The 24,991-nt window shown below is 33.3% G+C and overlaps 1 long non-coding RNA gene and 2 pseudogenes across 2 annotated transcripts; all 3 read right to left on the bottom strand.

The window, feature by feature from the left end:
• Window positions 1-281: 281 nt before the first annotated feature.
• Window positions 282-16,262, bottom strand: LOC149057219 (uncharacterized). The gene is made up of 3 exons (XR_016191233.1): window positions 15,942-16,262; window positions 14,853-14,876; window positions 282-387 (listed from the first exon to the last, which is right to left on the bottom strand). It is a non-coding gene; the product is annotated as an uncharacterized LOC149057219 (long non-coding RNA).
• Window positions 16,263-21,260: 4,998 nt separating this feature from the next.
• On the bottom strand, window positions 21,261-21,880 carry LOC149057220 (uncharacterized; annotated as a pseudogene).
• A 14-nt stretch (window positions 21,881-21,894) lies between these two features.
• Window positions 21,895-24,914, bottom strand: LOC149057221 (uncharacterized; annotated as a pseudogene). Its single transcript, XR_016191234.1, has 5 exons — window positions 24,422-24,914; window positions 24,234-24,313; window positions 24,062-24,113; window positions 22,698-22,789; window positions 21,895-22,618 (listed from the first exon to the last, which is right to left on the bottom strand). The product of XR_016191234.1 is annotated as an uncharacterized LOC149057221 (transcript).
• Between the last annotated feature and the right edge of the window lie 77 nt (window positions 24,915-24,991).

A 24,991-nucleotide genomic window follows, 5' to 3' on the forward strand; every position in this document is an offset into this window, starting at 1 on the left:
TCTTTTCGACATATATTATTAAAAAATAATTTTACTACATTATACTCGTACATTTGTTGATATTTCAGTACGATAATTTTACTTTTCAAAAATTAACTAGCTTAGTGGCATAAGCTATTTGATTTTAATTTGTATAAGATCAGTTGTAGCTTACTTAAAATATCCACTTCATTAACACTTTTTTTTCTATCCAAAAGAAGACATATACATTTGCATTTTAGGATATTTTAATACTGATAGCATAGCCAAAAATTAATTAAAATAGAAATATTATATCAAACGTGAAATACAAATTTTTCAAACTGGATTATTCCTAAAAATATTATTTTTGAAAAATGATTATGAATTTAAGCTATGTAGTTTTAGCAAAATCCACACCATAGCTACCTGAAACAAATGTAAACACGAGTGAAACACAAATAATAATGAGGGTAAAAAAAAGGGTCCTGTGTGGTTACTTTACTTTTTTTTTTTTTTTTTTGCTGTTTCGATAAACCTTTGTAAGCATTTTCCCCTAAACCGTCTTGATTATATGTCGTATACTTAAAAATAACACGCAAACGAATCTAGAAAAAATTTCATCATGCGCACAAAGTCATGTCAAGAGTTACGATAACGGTTAAATATAAGAGCTAGATAATATTTGTTTTCGGGTAACATTTTTCTTCTTATTCAAACAATGAGGTAAAATGACGAAAGAAAAATAATCAACACTTTTAATTAGTTTTAAAACTCTTTAATATTAAAAATAATTGTATTTTTATTTCCATAAAGTCTAAACGATAGTGGATGAATTAATCAAAAATCGTTACCATTATAAAATCTGACCCCGCTGATGTGAAATTATCATAATTCATAACTATTACTTTTCTTGAAAATTACTCCCAAGATTATTAAATATAAGAATCACTTCAATTCGTTTTAACAGTGTAAGTAATGCCAAAAAGTTGAATGTGCATAATCAGTTTTTTGTTTAAGTACCTTAAATTCCACATAATTGTTTCTAATAAAACGTTTTACTAAAATGTTCTGTTTTGCTTTTTTTTCCAAAGGCATAGTTTGAGTGATGAACATATATATTGAAGCAAGGCTCGGCTTTATAGAGTTAAAAGTTAAAGTTAAGTTAAAAAGTTAATTTCATTTTAACTTTTTAACTTCACTAGTTATACTTGGATTTTCATTAACTTAACTATGAACATACTAAATTCATTTTTTAATTAACGTGAAATTAACGAATTCGTTTTTATTTAAAGAACTAAATTTAATTAATACATTTTGTTTTTAATTTTTTACATTTCACTACTTTAATATATTTTGTTTGCATTAAAAATATTTACCATGAACTGTTTAAAGTTAAACATTTTATATTTTTAAAATATTTTGTGATTATTGAACATAATATAGTGATGGTGTAATATTATAATATTATCACAAACGTGTGCACAAAAAAAAATTGTATTTGTTTGCAAGGCTTAATTAAATAATATATTAATTCATTATTTTCAGATATTAATTATTATTTATTACTTATTACATAAGTAACTACTGTCTATTTTTAAGAAATGAAAGCATCAATGAAATACCATATACTATATGGGAATTTTGTATACAGTATAAACATTATAGTTATAATTAATAAATTAGTTTTGCCAGTTTTGGGTTTGTAAAAATAAAAATAACTTTTTTAACTTAATAAAAAAGTTTAAAGAAATGTATATTAACTTTTAACTTAAGTAAGTTATCCAAAATTAAATTAACTTTTAACTTTTTCCATTCATGCATATTAATTTAACTTAACAGAGTTAAAAAAAAATCATTAACTTGCCCAACCTTATATTGAAGTAATGTGAACCTGTTTACTTCAGCAGAGATTGGAAACTATTCTAAGGTTTATGAACATTTTTATGGTTTAGAATTTCAATAGATTAAATTTGAATTAAGAGGACGCTACACCCACGTGTGTTGTCTCCTTGTCTCCCTCTTACAAATGCGTTACATACCAAAAACTGTTTCGCGCGGGAAAAAACAGAGAAAGTTTCAGTTATATCTAAGAAGCAAAAATTTCACCATATAAAAAAGAGAATTTTTAAACTTAACGATATTCACAATATCGTTTATATTTTTTCGATATCATAACTATAAAAAAAGTCGAGACCCGCCCCCCCCCCCCCCGTAAATACGCCACTGCATACACCATGTCACATTCTTAGGCAAAAATGATTCACATTTACAATTATTAAAAATGGTAAAAAGTTAATTCGATTTGATGTATTTAAAAATCAATTTTCCTTGTTGTGTGTACCTATATTTTAAAATTATTTGTAGGGTGTACCATAATAATATGTTAATGTTAATAAATGGTCGCTATAGTATGTTATTCTACTGATTTAATTTCACTCTCCAATATTTATTTATTTTTCCATATTTATTTAATATACACATATATTGAGACCAAAAGATTTTTTTTTATATGAATAATTTATATAAAAATAACTAGAAAGTTGAAAAGGTAACTATAATTAAACAAACTTAATTAATTGAGAAAACCCAATAACACAAAACATTAATCATTTAACGACGGCATAATACGTGTTATGATGAAAAATTCAGAGAATGACATTATGTTACTCTCTCAATAAAAAACATTATCCATACGAATATTAATACAGAGTAATTGTGTGTAAAATCGTTTAACCTAATACACATTTCAAAACTTCAAATAAACATAAGTAACTCGACAGTATAATATTATGTGTTTGTGTTTAATAATGTGCCGTGTTAAGGTGGAATTCAATTAATACAAAATTTAAAATCTAAAAAGAGTGTAGCCATAGAAAACTAGGATTACGGTAGATTCTGAGTTTTGAGATAGTTCACTCAGCAAAGCAAAAACGATTTGATATCATCTGTGACCTTTCAAATAACATTATGAATTGTATGCAGAAAGCCAGAAACAATAAATTGTGAGACATAGAGGTCATACTATTATTAACAGCAGAACGTTACACACAAACACTTCTAATTTATATTATTTTTATAAGTAAATATTTATTTTCTACCAAAGTTATATTTGTAGATAGTAAAATAATATTTTTCTGGAAAACAAATAATCTCTGGTGAGTTATCGAATAATCGCTCCACATAAAAGTACTAAGCATCGCAATGCTGTAATATTATACCTACTCATGTTTTCATAATGTCCGTAAAAGTTAGAATTTATTTACAAATTATTACCATAACAAAAATGTCATAGCTAATGCTATTGCCTCATAGAACCATATAATCACAGGACACAGGTACTAAGATATTGCTTTCAAAACGATTTGAAAAAGAATCGTTGTAAAAATATAAGTTTGATTGGAATTGACTAATACCTCTATGTAATTAAAAGTCTACGGTAGGTACCAACCAAAATACTGTGATTATAACCCAAACACCGCTATAATCTTCTCCGGCGTAAAGAAGTTTAAATCTTCTTATGCATTTCAATAATAAATGCAGGGGATCTAAATTATTCGGTAAACTGTATAGTACTATAGTATACAGTGCATTTCTCCGAGTTTAAAACTAAAACCTATTAATCAACTATGATGTTGTCATATTTTAAAATTGCAAGCTTCTTGTATGGCACTAGTGCAGTGAATATAATAGTATTATAATAATACAGTTTTATTGTATTTACAGTGATCATTTTAAATTACTGTCTTTATTAGTTTTCATACACAGTTTTTCGTTTATTTTGTGCGTAATTTACTTATAACAATGTATTTGTTGTCCGTTCGTGCATAACTAAAATGGCATGTCCAACGTTATTATCGCAGTCAACCAAAGTTACCAAATAAAACCGTCGATTAAAATATCCTATGTGTTGTGAGTTATTAAAAATTATATTTGTTTTACCTGTGTCTGCAATAACCTAATTTTATGTGTTACTTGGTCAGTGACATCTGCCAGTAAAATATGTACCTTGGCACTAGTGCACTACGCAGAAGTCCATGAGCACCCAGTGTGTTGGTCGTCATTAACTACCTTAATTCATAAGTTAGTCTGTAACTGTGTCTTGAATGTTTAAAATTAAGTGTTAGCCCATATTTATTGTGAGCCTTGTTGAGCATTGCACCAAACAGAACCGACTATAAAAGGCATCCCCCCACTTAATCTAAACACTTGTAACGTCACGGAATTTTCAGCCTTATAAATTATCATAACATTCCCCGAACACACCTATTGCTAACGTTGTTGACAAGTCAACGCACCTTTATTCTTATAACCATTAGTAATAAAAGTAGATATCGCGCGCTAATGCACACATGACCGCAGTGTTATGCAATAAATGTTCCCCGTTCCCCCCTTCATCATGCAGTGTTCGTCGCCGACGTGCCGCGGTTGCCCGCCGCCCGTCACCTCCAGCGCTTTCGTCGCGTACGCCGGTACGGCCCGTAGGCCATGCTGTACGACCCGAAATTATTGTAACAATTCCCTCTAATACACGACACTGACCTGCCCCACCTCATCAACACCGAAAAGCTCCGTCGCAGGCACCGGACCATCGCCGTCGCCGGGTCTCGGTACAAAAAAAAACACTTTTTCACCTACGCTGTGCCCGGCCGGTACTTGTTTTTTCACGGCTCCACACCTGCCTGGTCGACACCATCCACGCGTCTGTTCGACGATCAACGCACGGACCACGCGGCCAACCGATTGATATTTGTTTACATCCACCGACCTCATCGGGTATACACCGATTGTCCAACATTCTCGACGCTTACCGTCAACCACGATGATGGGCTAAGCCAGCCATGATGGCCCGGGAGGCCGGGAGGCGGCCAACAGCTCCAGACAACACAGACCACGCAGCTCATCATGTCGAAAGTCGTAATATGTTATATTTCCCCGGTCCCCCCTTTACCAGCACGTTTTCCCGGTAACCCTGCGAGGACACACCATGAGTGATATGGTGTGTCGCCCCCCGTGGGCCGGGAAAGCATGCGACAAATTTTATATTGTTAGATTTGCCATGTGCCACCATATATCATTTCATATTTGCCAAATTATTACTATTTTGTAATTGCCATGCGCCCAATTATAATTATTTTATATTTTCCATGTGCCAAATTATTATACCTATTCTGTTAAAATTGCCATATTATTATTCATTATAATGTTAAATTTTTACCATATATTTTAATGCCACAATTATTATACATATTAATAACCCATCTATTATTCTTTTTATTTTAATATTATCTTTTTCTCCCCTTAAATAAATAAATCCTCGGCATTCATTTGTCGTTGCGTGTACAAAGCCTATGAGCTCCACCGACTTGGCCCTCGGGTCATCACGCGGTGCGGCTCCTAGGTCACGGTGTAAGTGTTCCCCTTACATTGTGGGTGGTTTACGGAGCCCTAAAAAAGCTCCGGATTCTCACATATGGCGACCGTGACAGGACCCAGTCCTAAAATTCCCCTTATAATTCATAAACTGTTTTTTTTCTCTCTTCTCTTCTCCCCGTAAAAAAAAAAAATAACTAAAATTTAATAATAAAATCTCTTTAAAAATGGCAGAATTCTTATATAATAACTCCGTAATTAACAAATTAAATATGGCAAACACATGGCAATTTTCACCTATCTCAATCTTCAAATATAAAAGTCCCCTGTAATAATTAAACATCTTAAATCAATCTCTCATGTCCCTCTTAGCAACCTTTCCCCAAACCCCCACATTTTTTAATCAAAACTAATTTTTTTTTTTCTCTATTTCTCTTGTGCAAGAGAAAAGTAAAATTAAAATTTTCACTTAACCTTTGGTAACAAAAAAAAAATATATTGTAACAAATTAATATGCAGAATGATGCCCTACCAAAGTAAAATTAACTTATTATTATTTGTATTATGTTTCCCCCCCATACACAATTGTTATCCACATGCATTTTACAGAAATTGTTCCTGCTGGTGTGTGCTGGTCCCGGATGCGGCAGAGGCGTTTGTCGGTGACGGCTAGGCGGATAGCTGCGGCATCGAAGTTCCGGACACTGCAACGACCCGTCTATCTCCCTTTGGTATGATTTTAATATTTTTCCCCTTGTAAACCCCCCCTGTTATGTTCCCTAGACCCGTTTTTTCCCTCCCATGCATACCCCTGTTAGGTTCATTTCTGTTTAGGGCGCGATAACTTTTGTTTTTTTCCCAGACCACATGGTCGATTTTATATTATTATTACCTATATTTTGTCAAGACCTCATGGTCAAAATTATATACATTAACTTAAATCTGTTGGTTGTCAAACCACATTATTATTATCAATTAAATTAAAATATATTTCCCTTGGTAGGCACACAAAAATCCATTATTGAAAACTTATTATAAATTAAATCGTCATGTTTTCTATTAAAATAATAAATTAAATATTAATACAAAAAAAAAAAATATCGAACTATTTCTTTTCTCTTGCAAAAAAGCTCATTAAAATTAAATTATCAAAAATATTAAGTTGTTTCCTCTCTAATAAATTGTTTATTTTATCAAAAAATCATTAAGTTATTTTCCTAAAAAAAAAAAAAAAATTTATTATGTTGCTTTCACTATATAAAGTAAATATTAAAATGGTTCCCTTAAAAAAAAAAAAAAAAAAAATATATTAAGATGTTTCCCTATAAATTATTTAAGTGCTTCCCTATTATGATTAATTAAAATTTTCCCCTATAGTGTTCCCTATTATTATTGTTACTCCCCCAAATTATGTAAAACGACTAAGACTGTGCTTGTGTTGAAAGGTGTGTGTAGGTAGCTCCAGCCCCCTAGGGCCCCTGTTCAATTTAACATATTACATATCATAAACTAATATTCTAATTTTCTTTTTCTTATTATCATAACAGTTGAGGCTGATTATCATTATTATATTTTGTTTCATTACAACTAATTAAATTGTCTAAAGACATCCCAACATTCAGTATATAACATTATATTAATATAAATTAAATTTGTTTCTCATTCCAGTTAAATATTAACATTAAATCATTATTATTCTTAATCAGTACTGTTAGGTCATAATTATTTTTAATTTGCTTTGGGCAAACCAAATTAAATTATTTACTTCATTTTTTTTTTTCTCTTTAGTGAGTGCTACATATTTCCTTCCTAGCTAGGGAGTCGCATTGCTGTATAGTGCTTTAGGTGCTTGGACCAGCTGTGTTGCCCCCTCTTTGGGTTAAGACTTGTGTCACAATATAATATATAACTTTGTTTTTTCTTTCCCCTCAGTTGAGGTCCTTATTATAATTAGTTTCTTTCGTTTTCTATACTAATACTTTATTACAACTATTGTCGCTGCAATAGCACCCATATTATTTTCCCTCTGGGAGTAAAAGTACTATCATTTAGCCACATTATAATTTTTATTTAATAAGTATATCCTATACTAGTATACTGTTTCCCTGATTATTAATATTCACTTAGTGAACCTGATTGTATAAATTATAATATTTAAAACTTATTTCATTTTCCCATCATGCAAAGTGCAGGCAAGAGAACCACCCGACAACCTGACCGGTATAACACTTCAGTATTCTTCTCCCCTCTTACCCCCCACCGATTTTGATTTAACCATGTCCGTCGACGGAGAATGTGATGTCTCATTGACTTAAAAGGCCCCCCCCCCCACTCTCGACTCCCTTGACAATAGGCTCAGAGATATGTTTGACAATTTTGCCCTCCAGTTTGACACTATGTCTAAGAGGCTAGTAGCTTTTGATACCCGTATTGAGGAGTTGTGTACCCGTGTGGACGATGGTGATACTGAGATGAGGACAAACTTCCAGCAACTTCAGGAGAATGTGAACCGTGATCTTATAAATATTCAGAACGATCTCTCTCATCAACAACTATGCTGTCAGGAAACCCAGAAAACCAACACCCTCACATATCACAGAATCCAAGACACTGTCAAAACTCTCACTAGTAGGGTAAGCCTGGTCGAGGGTCAATCTGCCCGTCTAGCTGCCCTGGAAAATGTTGTCCGAAACCCTATCTCTGTCCCTAAACCCCTTTCTACAACCTCGTACCCCCTAGCCTGTTCTCAAGCCCCAGCCAATATCTCCCAACCCCCTGCACAAGCCTTCAATAATAATATTTCCACTCTGCCTCAAACTTCAAGTCAAAATATTCAACCCCTCTTACAACACTCTTTTAATAATTCTCAGCCTTTTACTCAAAATTCATTTAATAATCTGTTCACCTCAACTACAATTACAAATTCACTTCCCACACAACCGGCTGCCCCGTATCCCACTTCAGTTTATTCGGCCCCTCAACACAAAAGTTCATTTTCAAACCCCCCCTCTATCTCTGTTCATGGTACTCACTCCCTCTCCAATATATCTGGTATCAATTTGGATTCAACCAAGTTGCCCACGTATAACGGACAGTTAACACCCATTCACCCCGAAGAGTTCCTGGAACAAGCCGAACAATATTTTTTGACACAACCCCCCGTCCCCGACCAGTTCAAGATTAATTATGTGAAGGCAAAATTTGTAGATGATGCTCAGCTATGGTACCACACGTTACTTCCCCCACCATCGGTGTATAGTGAATTTCTTTCATTATTTCGAAATCATTTCTGGTCCACAAACCAGCAACGTGCCATCCGCAATGAGTTCTACCGACCGTACCACCATAATGATAATACCTCCCTACAGAAGCATGCCATGGACTGGATAAATAAAGTTGGGTTCTTACAACCCCCGATTGATCAACCCGAAATGGTAGACCAGATTCTGTCGCACTACGCCTTCCATATAGCAGTCGCTCTCCGCGGTTTGCGCATTACCACCACCAATGATCTCATACAACAGCTTTCTCATTTTCAACAAGCCCACTCCAATCGAAACCTTCAGTCCCATCAAAACCAAGCCTCTTCCCCTCAACAAAATTCATATCACCAGTCTTCAAGTTCACCACGTTACAATCAATACCCTCCCCGTCAAAACAATTACTCCCCTCGTTTTAATAATTACAATAGGCCTCAAACGGATAACACCCAAAATCAATCGTCACCCCCATCGCCAGACCAGGCCACTTCCCCTTCGGGAAACTAGCGTTGACCAGACCCAAGAGGACGTGTCCTGTGTCCCCGAACAATAGTCCTCAAATTTCGATACTCACACACCCCTTAAATATAGATCAGGAAATCGTTCCCCCTCCAAATTATCGTCCCGAAATCCCCTTAAAACTTTTCGAAATTCACTATAATGCTCTTTTAGACTCCGGTGCTTCGGTATCTGCAGTCTCTGAAGAACTATATCAAAACTTAATCTCTGACTCTTCACAAAATAAAATTCCCCTCTTTCCCCTTAACGGCATACTCCTCACAACAGCACTAAATAATAAATCAATAAAAATAAAATCTCAAATCTATTTAAACTTTTCAATTCAAAACTATGAAACCTTCGGTATTTTTCTTGTGGTCCCCCATCTCTCTACCCCTCTTATTTTGGGAACCGATTGGTTGGTGGAAAATGGGGTGACCATAGACTATAGTACTAAGGAAATTTCTCTCCCCTCACTCAAAAATAAAATACCTTTTAAATTAATTGTAGATCATGACCCCAATAGCCTGGTAAATTCCCTTAAAAATATTAATATCGCAGAAGACCTCCCTCTACTCTCCGAATGCCCCTCAAGCTTAAAATATAACCCTCTCCCTTTCGAAGCAGAAAAAAATATCGCTCTCAATGACTTCCCCCTTAATATTTCTCAACAAAATTTAATGACATCTCTCTTACAAAATTTCCAAGACAAACCCGGCCTTCACAAATTTTTTTCTTATAAATTTAATGTCAAACCCCATGATCCCTATAAAATAAAACCGTATCCTGTCTCTTTCTCTCGACGCCCGGCGGTACAACAAGAGGTTGATAAAATGATTCAATGGGGGTTAATCGAACGGTCAGACTCACCATACAATAATCCTTTGGTCACTGTCATCAAGACCGAAGGATCGATACGTTTATGTTTAGATGCCCGTAAATTAAATACAATTATTCTCCCCACTCGAGACGCCTCGCCACCCATTGATGATATCCTAGCCAAATTTAATAATAAATCTTTTTTCTCCTCCCTCGATTTCTCTTCTGGTTATTGGCAGATTCCCATTGCCCCCTTTGTACGACAGTACACCAGTTTTTTGTATGACGGTCGGTCGTACCAGTTCTGCGTTGTCCCATTTGGTCTAAACATTTCTAATGCTGCTTTCGGCAAAGGACTTGAAGCCGCCTTAAATAATTATTCGATACCCTGTCCATCCCCGAATGACATTCATACTTATGTTGATGACATTCTCCTCTCATCCCCTTCATTTGAAGATCACCTCAACACCCTTGAGTGGATTTTCCACAAAATTGCCCAAGCAGGTCTCACACTTAAATTTAAAAAATGCCATTTCAATAAAAAAAAAATTAAATTCCTCGGACATTACATTTCCCCCAAAGGTATGATAATGGATCCTGACAAAATTAAAGCCCTCCAAAATTTTCCCGAACCCCGTAATAAAAAGGACCTCCAATCATTTTTCGGCTTCTGTAACTTCTATCGTAAATTTTCACAAAATCATTCTTCTCTCTTACACCCCCTCTCTCATTTAATTAGCAAAGACACTCCCTGGACATTCACAGAACAAAATAAAATCGATTTTCAAAAAATTAAAACTGCTTTCTCCCTTCAAATATCTCTCACTCACCCAGATTTCAATACCCCTTTCTGTATTCAAACCGATGCTTCCTATATAGGACTCGGCGCCGAATTATTCCAAATTGACAGCAACGGCCAAAGGAACACCCTTTCATTTGCCAGTAGGTCACTTTGTGGGGCCGAAAGAAACTACACGGTGACCGAACTGGAGCTGTTGGGGATTCTCTTTGCTTGCCAAAAATTCAGAATCTATATCCTAGGACATCCCATTAAAATATTCACCGATCATAAAGCATTAACATTCTTATTCTCCTGTAAGCTAAAAAATAATCGTCTGACGCGTTGGACTCTTACCCTCCAAGAGTTCGATCTCCAAATTCATCATTGCCCCGGTAAAGATAACCCTATCGATACCCTCTCCCGTCACCCCCTCCGTCGAGGTGACCAACCCCCCAAAGACTCCCCTGTCATTCTCCATTATACTCTGCCACCTCCCATTCCCCCCGACATAATTCCTCTCTTTCAAAATATCTCATTCGAACAACAAAAAGACCCCAAATTAGTTAAAATTATCTCCTCATTAAAGTCTGACCCCCCACCAGTATGGCATCATTATTATACTATCAAGGACAATATATTATTCATTCGCAAGTTCAAGTATGACACTCACTGGTCGTTATATCTACCTGACCACCTGGTAGTCACAGTTATTAAATTATTTCATGAATATTATGCTCACACTGGTCCCCTCAAAACAGCCCATTCCCTCCGAAACATATGCTATTTCCCCTCATTTTATAAAACTGTCCGTCGTATAGTACAAACGTGCGAGTTATGTCAGAAGTGCAAACCGAAGACTACCCGTATAGCTGGTCTTATGCAACCCATTCTCTCCCACAAACCCCTTGAAAAACTGTTAGTTGATTTCTATGGCCCTCTCCCTGTAGGCATATTTCAATTTGCTTATATTTTTGTAATAGTAGATAATTTTTCCCGCTTTGTTAAACTATACCCTCTCCGGCGAGCCAATGCCAAAATCTGTATCAAAAAATTAATCACCGATTATTTCCCAAAGTTTGGAGTTCCGCAAAATATTGTTTCCGACCACGGTCGACAATTTATCAGCAAGTATTGGCAAACCTCCCTCAAAAAATTCAATATTCAAGTTTCCCACACTAGTATTTATCATCCACAATCAAACCCCGCTGAAAGAGTCATGAGAGAGCTAGGTAGGATGTTCCGGACATATTGTCACCAAAGACACTCGACGTGGCCCCAGTATGTACCGTATATCGAATGGACACTCAACAACGTACGTCATGAGTCCACCCACCAGTCTCCCTCTACACTTTTCTTAAAAAATTCAAAACACAACCCGTTAATGCAATTCATACAATTCCCCCACAGCGATCCCCCTTTCGAATACAATAAACAATTAACACTAGCCCAAGAAGTTCAACTAACAAAAGCAGAATCCCGTCAAAAAAGTCAAATGTCAAAATTAAACCCTACTCATTTCAAGATAGGCGACCTAGTACTAGTCCGTACCCATATGCTCAGTAATCAAATAGACAAAAAAAATATCAAAATTCTTTCTACTCTACAATGGCCCTTTCAAAATTAAAAACGTCAAAACTGTTAACGCATATGAACTTTTACACCCTGATGATGATACACCCAAAGGTACCCACAATATTGTACACCTTAAACCTTATGTACCACCTACCATGTAGTGTCCTCAGGTGTGCTCACCTTCAGCAAAATTGTTTTCACTAACTCATTTAGTCAACGACAAATTCAAAGTACAATTTCTATTCAAATTTAATATCAAAAGTCAATTTCAGTTTAATAATCCAATAACTTAATCAATATTTTTTTTTTGTGTCTCGAATCAACTCAATGGTATTCGTATCCTCATCGGGTGACCCGAATTGTCCCCGGGACTCCATACCAAATGGGGGGGTTAGCATGTGGTGTACTCTACCTAACACGGTACCACCACCGTGCGCGAGCCTCCGCTCAGCACAACTGTGCAACACAGTTGTACGAATAATATTCGTAGGCCCGGGTCATTTAATTCGTAACTTTCCACGTTCTTCCCCCCTTGTCCCCTTCTATACCTTGCCTTTTTTCTTTCTCTCATGATCTTCTTTCGAATTCGTTGTCCCCACAGCTCGGTAGGGCCCCCGTCGTACAGGAAGTACTGATACTACTCTCTGTCCGGCAAAGAGTCTGAGACACTCTTCTCTCTAAAAAAAAAAAAAACCGGTGTTGTAGTGACATCCTGAGCCAGGGAGGATCCGACGTGGCCGACTGAGTGCGGCAACCTAGTGTTGGTCCTAGCGGTTCATGCTCTACCCACCCCCGGGGCGGTTGGTGTAAAAACTGGCTTCCCTGGGAGTGATTGTGTAGAGGTGACCGGGTCGCACTTGGCGGTTCATAGTCGGGTAGATCTATGATCTGGAGAGACGACTCCCCCTGGGAGTAAAGGGGCCACCAGACTACGCTCTTGACCGCCCTTTCACTACAACTTGCAGGAACTTTCTTGTTAGCCCCCCCTTCATAATTGTTAGGTCCCACCATGGCTTGCCATGTGTGTAAAATTCAAGTGTCCAGAGTAACCTACGCAGTGCAAGGTCCGTGTTATCTTGCCTGTACCCAATAGTTTTATTTTTATTTTTTTTTAACCTCCCTTCCATACTAAGTCCCCATAGTATGGTCGTACCTGTGACAGTCGTGACCCCAGTAAAGGCATAGACTGTCTCAGAGACCCTGTCTCCCTTCCATATCAAGTCCCCATAATATGGTCGTACCTGGTACAGTCGTGACCCCAGTAAAAGCATAGACTGTACCAGAGTTCTTTCTCCTTCCCTGGTCAGGTTTTCTTTTTATTACATTGTTCCCCGTTAGGAATATAGTGGTTATTGGTATCATCATCATCCCTAGGCTAGTCAGGTCATTATAATTGGTAGGTTTTTTTATTATATTGTATGGTGTTGTATACACTCCCGTGTAGGTCTTATATTATACACTGATAGTGTTAAAACTTTATTATATTACATTTGTGATCGCTCAAATTTATTATTATGATGTCGGTACACTAAATTATGTTTCCCTTTATTAATTTAAAACTTTATTATTATTTAATTGGTATTCATTATTATATACTATATCCCTATTTAAAATTATAACATTCCCTATGTATTATTTGTCTATGGTCCCCCCAAAAATTCCCTGCCTATCTCTTACAACAAGTGGTTTTCAGTTCCGACTTACGTAACAACTTCAACAACTTGTTGGGGGGGTTATGTAACGTCACGGAATTTTCAGCCTTATAAATTATCATAACATTCCCCGAACACACCTATTGCTAACGTTGTTGACAAGTCAACGCACCTTTATTCTTATAACCATTAGTAATAAAAGTAGATATCGCGCGCTAATGCACACATGACCGCAGTGTTATGCAATAAATGTTCCCCGTTCCCCCCTTCATCATGCAGTGTTCGTCGCCGACGTGCCGCGGTTGCCCGCCGCCCGTCACCTCCAGCGCATTCGTCGCGTACGCCGGTACGGCCCGCAGGCCATGCTGTACGACCCGAAATTATTGTAACAATTCCCTCTAATACACGACACTGACCTGCCCCACCTCATCAACACCGAAAAGCTCCGTCGCAGGCACCGGACCATCGCCGTCGCCGGGTCTCGGCACAAAAATAAACACTTTTTCACCTACGCTGTGCCCGGCCGGTACTTGTTTTTTCACGGCTCCACACCTGCCTGGTCGACACCATCCACCCGTCTGTTCGACGATCAACGCACGGACATAAGCGTGAGTTAAATTGCCTATCATGTACGCCTTAATGTGGTTGCTTAACCTTCAGGTTAAAATATTCTTAATCAACTTATATCTAAAATTAGTTTTTTCTAGTTTAAAAACTGTATAGTAATCAAAATTTAAGTAACATCATGGAATTAAACTATTAACAAATATTTTTATATTTTTATATTATTAAGATTAGGTTAGGTTAGGTTAGGTATCTCTGGTACCACACTCTTTACTATGGCTGAATGGCAAAGGAGATGGGACGCCGCCGAAACCGGCCAGTGGACGAGATAGCTTATTCCTGATGTTTCCAGGAATAATAATTAGTAATACTTACTAAAACAATTTTGCCGTCCTTCGTCTAAAAAGTAATTAATGGTTAAAATAAAAAATGTTATTTTTCGAAAAAAAATTATTAAGTTGCGAAATGATTGGATTTGAAGAGAATGTAAACCCATTAACAAACTTATTTCAATACTTTCAGCACAATCTATTATTTTGTGTTTGTTTTAAATGTTTTAATATAAGATTGAATTGACCTTATATTATAACCACGAACTAAGATATACAGGACTGGTAACGACTCTAGATATTACGGTCGGGTACTCTTGCTGAAGTGTACCTTGGTGTTTGTGGCGCACTCTGTCGGTTTACTAAATCATCTGAATTTTAATACACACTACCGTTGCATTACATACGTACAATTTAATATTGCATGGTTATAAATATCTAAAATATATATTTGTGATGAAGATTGAAATTTGAAGGTAGGTAATATTATTATATAAATATTAAATTGACAATGGTTATTAATTTTTTTCAAATTTATTTTATATTTTTATTAATTTTTATAATTTTAAGTAGTCATCTTTTGGTACTGAAAATAATGTTACACGTTCAGTTGTCACTTTGGAATTGCGAGTTGAACAATTTATAACGCTACATAATCGACCCATTGTAAATAAATATATTATAATTTTAAAATATTTTACTAAATAATATACTATAAGCTTAGATACATTAACTAAGATGTAGTAAGCACGAACTAAGATATCGTAGTTCGTGGTAGTAAGATGACTAGTAAAATGTACTCTAATATCTATGTCATAATTGTATTTTATTTTAGTTCTTGCTTAAAATAAATGTAGAACTGACCGTATCACCCACCCTCTCCGCCCTATAGTGTTCAGTCCTGTATATCTTAGTTCGTGATTATAACTGATTTAAAAATTAAACTAATAACGGACGAGATGCCAAGATTATATTCTGACCTTGACACTTTGATTATGATGAATTATTAAAAGTTAACAGAATATCGTATCTGCTGAAATCAAAGTTTCTGTCATGCTTGTACAATTATCTATGGAATAATACTAGTCTTATCATATTAAATATTTTTATTTTTTAATAGTCAGTAGATAATTACTAATAGCGTATGTACAGCCAATAAAACTGAAAAAAAATAAAACAGCCAACATATTAATATTTTTGAACATGTTCGTATAAATTTTACAGTGATAAATGCGAATGGAAGAATGGAAAAATAGTATTAAATGTTGCGTAATTATGATATTTAAAGTGTTATTCTTCAAATACAAAACAAAGCAAATATTTCCATACACATTTGAATAAACATAATATATACTCTAGAAAATTACATATGTCTGTACGGATTTGTGTGCTGTTAACTGGGTTTTTCGGTTATAGTCATGGGGAGGGTCTCATTATATTAGTCCTGATCTTCCCTATCCATGGCAGTATTTGTAAAGTTGTTAGCGTAGTTGAAAAAACTTATTTGTAAAATATCTCCGACTACTGTGATTTCTTGTATAGCGTGTTCTGATTGGTTGATATTGTGTAGTCCTGATAAGGACTGTTCTAGTGAATGATGTACTGTATTATAATTAAATTAATATCATACCTATCCTATATTCCTGCAGTCATTGAACACCTGACAAGTCTGCAGTCAAACTATGATAAGTTAATTTACTGTATAATAGGAGTCCTTATTCGTATATGTGTATTTGCATGCGCGTACACTTATACATATTATAAGAGGGTAGTAATCTGAACTGTGTGCGCAATATATATGAATGGTAAATCACACATAAATGAAAAGAAGATAAATTCAATAATAATAATAATATATAATATACCGGGTGATTCTTTTATCATTGAACACTCCTTATTTCAAAAAGTATCAATGTTTTTGAAAATATTTTTTTACAGAGTTTCATGTTGTTAAAAAACAACATTTTTATTAAAAAATTATGTTTTTTAATATTTTTTATCCTTATAATTTTTTAAGTTTTTTACTTTTTTGAATGACAACATAGAGTTTTAATATCATATTCCAAAGCAGAATATTTTTCTAATTATTTTGATACGTAAAAATCGAATTTTGGACGAGTAGTTTATGAGTTATAAGTATTTAAAGTTTTGACAAGCGGAGTAGTGGACAAACATTTTGCGGGGTAACCCCGTAACACTCCGCCAATCTAAACTTTAAATACTTATAACTCATAAACTACTCGTCCAAAATTCGATTTTAACGTATCAAAATAATTAGAAAAATATTCTGCTTTGGAATATGATATTAAAACTCTATGTTGTCATTCAAAAAAGTAAAAAACTTAAAAAATGATAAGAATAAAAAATATTTTGAAAAAAGTAAATACTTTTTTAAATAATGAGTGTTCAATGGTAAAAGAATCGCCCTGTATATTGCGCAATCACGTTATTTTTGATTTATTACAATAATAATAGCAGAAAATGTAACAGAGCTTTCATAAACTTCCGCCGACACGATATCGTTAACTAGAACCTTAATGGTGCCCCACAAGGTGACTCACTCCGAGACACATTTAATACGTATTGCTTTTGTAGTTTGAACCACTTGTTTAAATACTTATTTATGAGGAGTATAATAACTGTATATACAATATATTATTTTGTTACCTATAACGCTTTAAGCGGTAAATCATCACACCACATATTGTGGCTGTGTAAACTATATGAATGTTTTGAGTGCCTATTTGACTTGGTACTGTATGATTAAACCAAATATCTCCATACAATTTTCTTAAAAAAGTTGGAAAATTGTAATATCAGTACATTCATTGCCTATTATAAAATTTAAAGATGAAAATATTATAGTGTACCTAAAGTTTTTTACTTGAATAATTACAAGTTACGGCATGCATTCATTCGGCAGAATGAGCGTAGGTACGACAGCGCCTCACCAAACCTCTATAATATATTTTAATATGACTTGTATACGCAATATTTAAATATTATTCAAATACTAGACTAACTTTTTGGATTTGCCGGAAAAGAGAATTGGGGGATATATTATCCAAACGTGGATAGTAGACTGATTAGTGATTAGTCTGTAGGATTCGGGTCCTTTGCCTGGTTTAAGTAGGTTAAGTTAGTTAGGTTAGATAGCAGAAATATAGCATTAAAGATGTAGGTGAGAAGAATGATGGTAAGTTATATAGGAAAATAATCGAGATCTTCAAATGTGCCGGGAAAAGCAAAACAATTTCAAGAAAAACTGGAATTTTTACGCAAAATCGTTTTCACTTGTCCTACCCACTATTTATTTTTCGGTGGTAAAAACTACTAGGAAAAATGCAAATTAATTTTAAAAAAATCTTGTGAAGAGTATAATATACAGATTACAACCGGGATCTACAGAATTTTTACTATATATCTCATGCTGTACGATTAATGAGATAATTTTTTTGTATTACAATTCATTTTATACAATTTTAACAACAATACACGTGACCATATAATTTTATATAATATGCCTTTTTTCCCTCGATTCCGTGTATATATATATTTTGGCATATATGCACCATAGTATAGTTTGTCACTATACATTATAATATAATTATTTGTATACGCATTTATAAATATACCTACGCTGTAGATAGCGAAGACATCCGCACGCACTTATCGACCGATTAACGATGGTCATTAAATATAATATTTAATATGATAACACTAACGCAATATTATTCTGCGTGCGTGCATTTGTGTGTGTGTCGTGTGTGTGCAAAAGCAGTGCTTGTCTAGATGCTGTGACACACGCTAAGTCGAAGACATCGACGTAAAAGATACGATATAAATAAAAAATAAAAGATCTTTATATATATATTTATTCGTATCTTGGCGTGCTCATCCATCAAGCCGAAGTCTCCTCCACTACACACATATATTGATCTTCATGTTGGACATTGCTGGTCACTGTCTACCACCTGTAACTACCTATATACCATCTGCAACTATAGGTACGCCATCTGCAACCATCTACCGCCGTCAACCCATCATCATTCCTGTTATTACCACGGTGTCGTGATTTATTCTTTTCTATTGTATTTTATTCTTTATGTGTACTGTATGTGTATATTTTACTAACACTATACTACGTAGCAGGGGCGTATTTAGATTTTTTTTTTGGGGGGGGGGGGGGCTGTGGTATTTTCTCCAACTGAAATTCCCAATTCAGCATATACGAGTTAGAAAATTTACATCTGATAGGACACAATAAGCAGACTTCATAAACAATTCCTGGATTTCGGGGGGGGGGGGGCTGAAGCCCCCTCAACCACTCCCATAAATACGCCCCTGACACGTAGTTTAAGAAAAGTTTTATACATATATATATCTATTCTATGTATTTACTCTGAATAGTATGCTCAGTGATAGCACAGTTACATTTATTTTTGTCCCGTCTGTTCTCCGTGTTCCTTTTACCAATACGGCATTTTCTATAGCGGCTAGTTCTCTGTTATATAATAGCAAGAATTGGTACGTGAAACATATAATATGTATATTTGACGGGATACGCCATCAATATAATATTATTTGGTATCGGAGAGGCCGGTCTATGAGTTAAACTAGTTAAAGCACAGTCGTACAGATTACATGAAAATTATTAAAAAAATATTTTCATAATATAAAATATATAATCTGTGTTTTTAACGAGTTATATACCGGTGGCGCGATCTGTGATGAACCAAGTACTGCAGACTGACTACTATCGGTCAATTGCAAAAGCAAGACGACGGTAATGCAGCAGCTGCATCGAGCAACTGTTTATATTTTATGATTGCGCTCTCAAAGTCTCAACCAGCTCGGCTGTCTAAATCATAAAACACAGTATGTGCATTTCACAAAATTGTTCAAGAGAAGCAGATTAGTGAAGTTGCTACCCATTTCGTATAGATGGCGTTCATTTGTAAGCAATTATTATTTTAAGGTACCAAAGAGGTATTGAATAATATTTAATTTATCAATAATTTTCCTCAGAACATTAAAGGCCTTGTGTAAAGTGGAAAAATGTGTTATATAATTTGATCCCTACATGTATGAACCATTAAAAAAATATTAAAACACAGTAAGTGATCTTACTGTGTATTTAATTTGATTACTGCATTTCTTATCAGTCAAAAAAAATAATAAAACACAGTAAGGTCACATACTGTGTTTTTAAATTGGTTATGACATTGATTTTTTTTTTTTAATGCCGTCTAAAGTAAATAACGTCTTAAGTGTCTTCAGCAGGAAAATTATATTTATTTGTAATTAATTGCTTTTTTTTTTAGATAAAAATGACCTTTTTAGTATGAAAAAACTTATTTATTCATTTTATTTATACTATTATTTAAAATTTAGAAAACATAACAATTCATTAAATTAGTTCATATGGGTAACAAACTTTGTAAACCAATATATTCATCAGAAAAACATTTTAAAACAATAACAATTTAAAAGTAAAAACAACATAATACTAATAGATATATTATTAAAAAATTAGAAAACTCAAAAATGCATTAAATTATTTCATATGAATAACAAAATTTAACCAAACATATTCATTATAAACATTTAAACAATACAAATTCAAAAGTAAAAACCAAATAATACTAACAGCTATATAATTAAAAAATTAGAAAACATAAAAATGCATTAAGTTATTTCATATTGGTAACAAGCTATGTAACCAAATAAATTCATCAAAAAAACAATAAAAATTGAAAAGTAAAAACAACATAATACTTATAGTTATGATATTAAAAAAATTAGAAAACTTAAAAATGCATTAAGTTATTACATTTGATTTTTTGAATAACTTTAAACAAATATATTCATTATTAACATTTTAAATAACAAAAATACAAAAGTAAAAACAACATAATAATGAGTTATAATTAAAAATTTAGAAAACATAAAATTTAGTTAAATTATTTGATACAATTTTTTTACCAAACACATTCATAAAAAAACATTAAGTAAAAAGACAAAGATAACGTAATAATAATAGTAATGAATAATGATAGAATTAGGAAACTTAATACTCTTCTTCATTGATCAGGTCTAAAGAATTTTCTGATTCTGGTAATGTTTGCCAAAATAATTTTCGATTATCAGGCATGAATGGTACATGAGCTTTAATAATTTCTTTTTTTTTAGAAATTTTTATACCTCGTTGACCTTCTTGGTTATCTGGGTAATTAACCATATTCTTTAATGCACTCTTCTGTATAAAATCTAATTCAGTTAAATCCTCATCAAAATCAGTTTTATATTCAAAGCTAAATGATCCTTTCACAAATCGCACCATGACAATGTTAGTTAATTTAAAATGAGTTAATTGATCACCTGCTTTTTTTTTGTTCTTTTTTTGGATTTCCATTAGTAAAATGTTTCTAGTCTTAATACTTGAACTTTTGCTCTACATTGTTATATTGTCAATTAGGCCATCAAAGTCATATACTTTACCTTTCCTTCTTATTTTAGATTCATTATTGCCATGTATCCCATCTGCACTCATATGAGTATGGCCCTTGGTCAGATATTTGATAATTATTTCATTAGGCCCAAAAGTTTGATTCACTGCTGTTACTAAAGATGAGTATAATGTTCAATTTTTATTTTGGGCTGTACAGTTATCTGCCCAAAATATGAATTTGGTCACATCTCGCTCTTTTCTAATTACTTTTAAGATGGAATCAGTAATATTTTCTGCTTTTCGGCTATTTATACCTTCATGCCAAAAAACACAATAGCTAGTGAATAAGCTTCCTTTTTTAATTGTGGCAAAAGTCTCATTAAATACTACCAATCTACTAGTGAAATATGATGCTTTGATATTAGGCAAGTATGGTAAGAGTATCACTTTTTGTAAATCCATTGAATAATGTCTAGTTTCATAATTCTCTTCTTCTTGAGAATCTTTTTTGTATTCAGCATTTGCTTTATTAGCTTTAGTTTAATGAAGTTCTAAAACTGAATTTGTCGCCTGGTTTACATTGTCTGGATTAGCAACAAAATTAAAACAGTCTTCACAGTCATCGGCTTTAGGTTGATTAAGTGATACATTGTCTTTTTAATGTTGTTCTATATGTTTCAATGTCACAGTATTTGGGGAATTTGGATGAAAAATCTTTTAAGATATCCTTTACAGTCAACTCACGAGGTAAATAACGAACATTAGGTGCATTATGTCGTCTATAGTGACTTATACAGGGATGGTACAACTCAATATGTTTTATAATTATATCTCGATCAATAATGTCAGCTCTGGATCTACCTTTATTCTCTGTCACATACTGTCCACATGAATCCCTTTCCATGGCTGCTACCAACTCAGTTATGACTGAGTCATTTGTGTACCCAAGGGTTTGTAAAAATGTTTTCTTGCAAATTGATATTTCAACTTTCAACTCAGGATGGGTCAATGAATAAACACGACTTTTATTTTTTTTTAAACTATTATTATTATTAGTTGAAACTCTTCTTCGCATTATATGGACCAAAGTTACACATTTTGACAAATATTTCCGACGGTCTGAATAGCTTAACTTCCAATAGTTTAACCAAATTTCCTTTTGATGCTCATCACTCAACAGAGGACTTTGTTTCTTACACTTACCATCACAAGTTTTTAGTATAATAGGGGTTTGTCAATTTGTTTTTTGTTTTGAGCTTCTTTGATCTTGACTTGTCGAGTATACTTTTCATTGGTTGACATCCTACGTTTTCTTAATGTAATTTCTTGAATTCTATGACCAGTATTGTAATGTGTTTCAACTATTACCATAAAAGAGAACTTATTAGGACCATCAATAATTACCTCTATAAGTTTAGAAAATAAAAATTAGAAAAATACCTTCAGCTGTACATAACGGATCAACAGGAGTCTCCAAATTAGTAAGGGGAATATAATTGGGATCTTTATCCACATCGTCACAATCAGAGGAGCAGGGACTGGAACCTTTATGATTTTATCGGTTTCGGTTTCGGTTCTCAAAAATTCAAAATTTCCGTTTCGGTTTTCAAAATTATCAAATTTCGGTTTCGGTTTGGGTTAATACCGATTTTAACCTTTATTATTTGAATTTTGCTTTTTATTTTATTTTTATCAATTTAGTGCTGTATAAAAAAATGAATAATATATTAAAAACTTCTATTTAATGATAGGTACCAATTTGTAATTTAGTGTACCTATTTAAGAATATAGATAATATAATATAATTACAATAAGATACTAAAATTTAAAATTTAAAACTATAAAAAATATACCATTATATTCAATAATTTACTAACGTTTATGAAAGTTTCACTATACCATTGAATTCCAACATTGTAAGAATTCAAAAAACATTAATTGCAAGCAAAACCTAAATAATAATATATTTAAATTTAAAACATAACTCTATATATCCATTAGGTACGTACCTACCTATTTTGTTAGTCAATAGTTGATAATATTTAAATTTTAAACTAACAAACATACAAAAAATAAATATTATAATTATAATAATATACTGGTTTGATGATCAACCTTATTATAGGTTAATTACATTAAGGAGAGGAATAGGACAATAGGTACAAAATGCATATAAAATAATATACGTTATGCTTAAGATAATTATTATATTATATCAATAGAATACCCAAAATATATTATGTTCAACTAATAATTTACACTTGAGAATTTTTTTTTTATAATTTTTTTCAAATAATCTATTTGTTCTCACTAACAGTTGGTCTTCTAGATGAATGTATGCAACATTAATCGGTAACGGAGGCGGGAGAACAGTAAGTTCAGTAGATAGCAATCAGTCGTAGTGTCGTACAGAGCATGTGTAAAGTGTAAACATTATGCCTAGCTATTTTTAGCGGTATCAATTATTATTAACGACGCCGCGCGCCGACGTCAATTACGCGGCTGTGAAATTTTCGATAACATTATATTAATATCATGTTATTTCGTTGTTACTATAATAATAATTGTTTGTAAAAATAGTATTTGTTTATTTTAATAATGGATAGAGGGAATATCTTGCTCTGATGTATAATAAATTAATAAGTAATAACAATATCTATTGGATTTTTGAACCGAAAAGAACCTTAAAAACCTCCATCAAAATATAGGGGTTTCGGTTTCGGTTTAGGTTACTAAAAAATATATTTAAAGGTTCCGGTCCAAAACCGGTCCATTTCGGTACGGTTCCAGTCCCTTCAGAGGAGTATACAATATCTTCATAAAATAAATTTTCAAAAACACTTTGAGTATTCTTTGCTATTAAAAAAAAAGTATTATCTTAATGTAGGTACCTTTTATATTATTGTGCCATTGTGAGTTAGTATGGCAATATAATAATGATATAATTTAATAAAATATAAATGTCATCTTAATTACAAATAAAACCTGAGGCAGCTTCATCTGGCTGAGTCAGCATTGTACATGCCCTTTCTGGACTGTCTGCCATAATAATAACACTGTAAAATATGATTTATTTAATAAAATAATATAATATAATAAAATAATATAATCCCTGTATATAAAATATTATTTTAAAATAACTATATTAATTATGATTTACTTACTCTTCATCACTCTGTGTTAATGGTGCAGCTGACAATGAATAAGGATGGTCTTCCATAACAATTAATAATACTTTATATTAATAAAAGTTAATATAACAATATAACCCGTTCGACATAGGTATAATTTAAATCATAACATATATTATTGGTTATAATTCTAATAAGCAAAATTTTATTTTACCATAGAATGCACATGCCACACGACCACAAACTGTTTGATATATTTTGGTTTCAAAATAAATTATTTCAGTTAACATTGATAAAACACAGTATGACACACGAAAAGCTACATTCTGTGTTTTAGGTATGCTGACAAATAGATCCCGTGTCATTGAGATCCAGGTAACCATTCTGATAAGAATGTATACCAGGTCCGATCTCGAGACAATATGGTCCTGCCATGATTTGTTTTTCGATAAATTAAAAAAAAAGAGTAGATATACTCTTGACCTTATCTCAGAGTTGACTATGACCATGGTATCAAAAGTAAGTGCATAAAATGCCATAGATGCACACGTAAATTGTACTCAATGAATGAGCAAATAAAAAGTAAATTGATAAGGATGTCGC

The sequence above is a fragment of the Diuraphis noxia genome, unplaced genomic scaffold (genome assembly GCF_037042655.1).
Source record: "Diuraphis noxia isolate RWA-SAM2 unplaced genomic scaffold, SU_Dnox_SAM2 contig0003, whole genome shotgun sequence".
Classification (NCBI taxonomy): Eukaryota; Metazoa; Arthropoda; class Insecta; order Hemiptera; family Aphididae; genus Diuraphis; species Diuraphis noxia.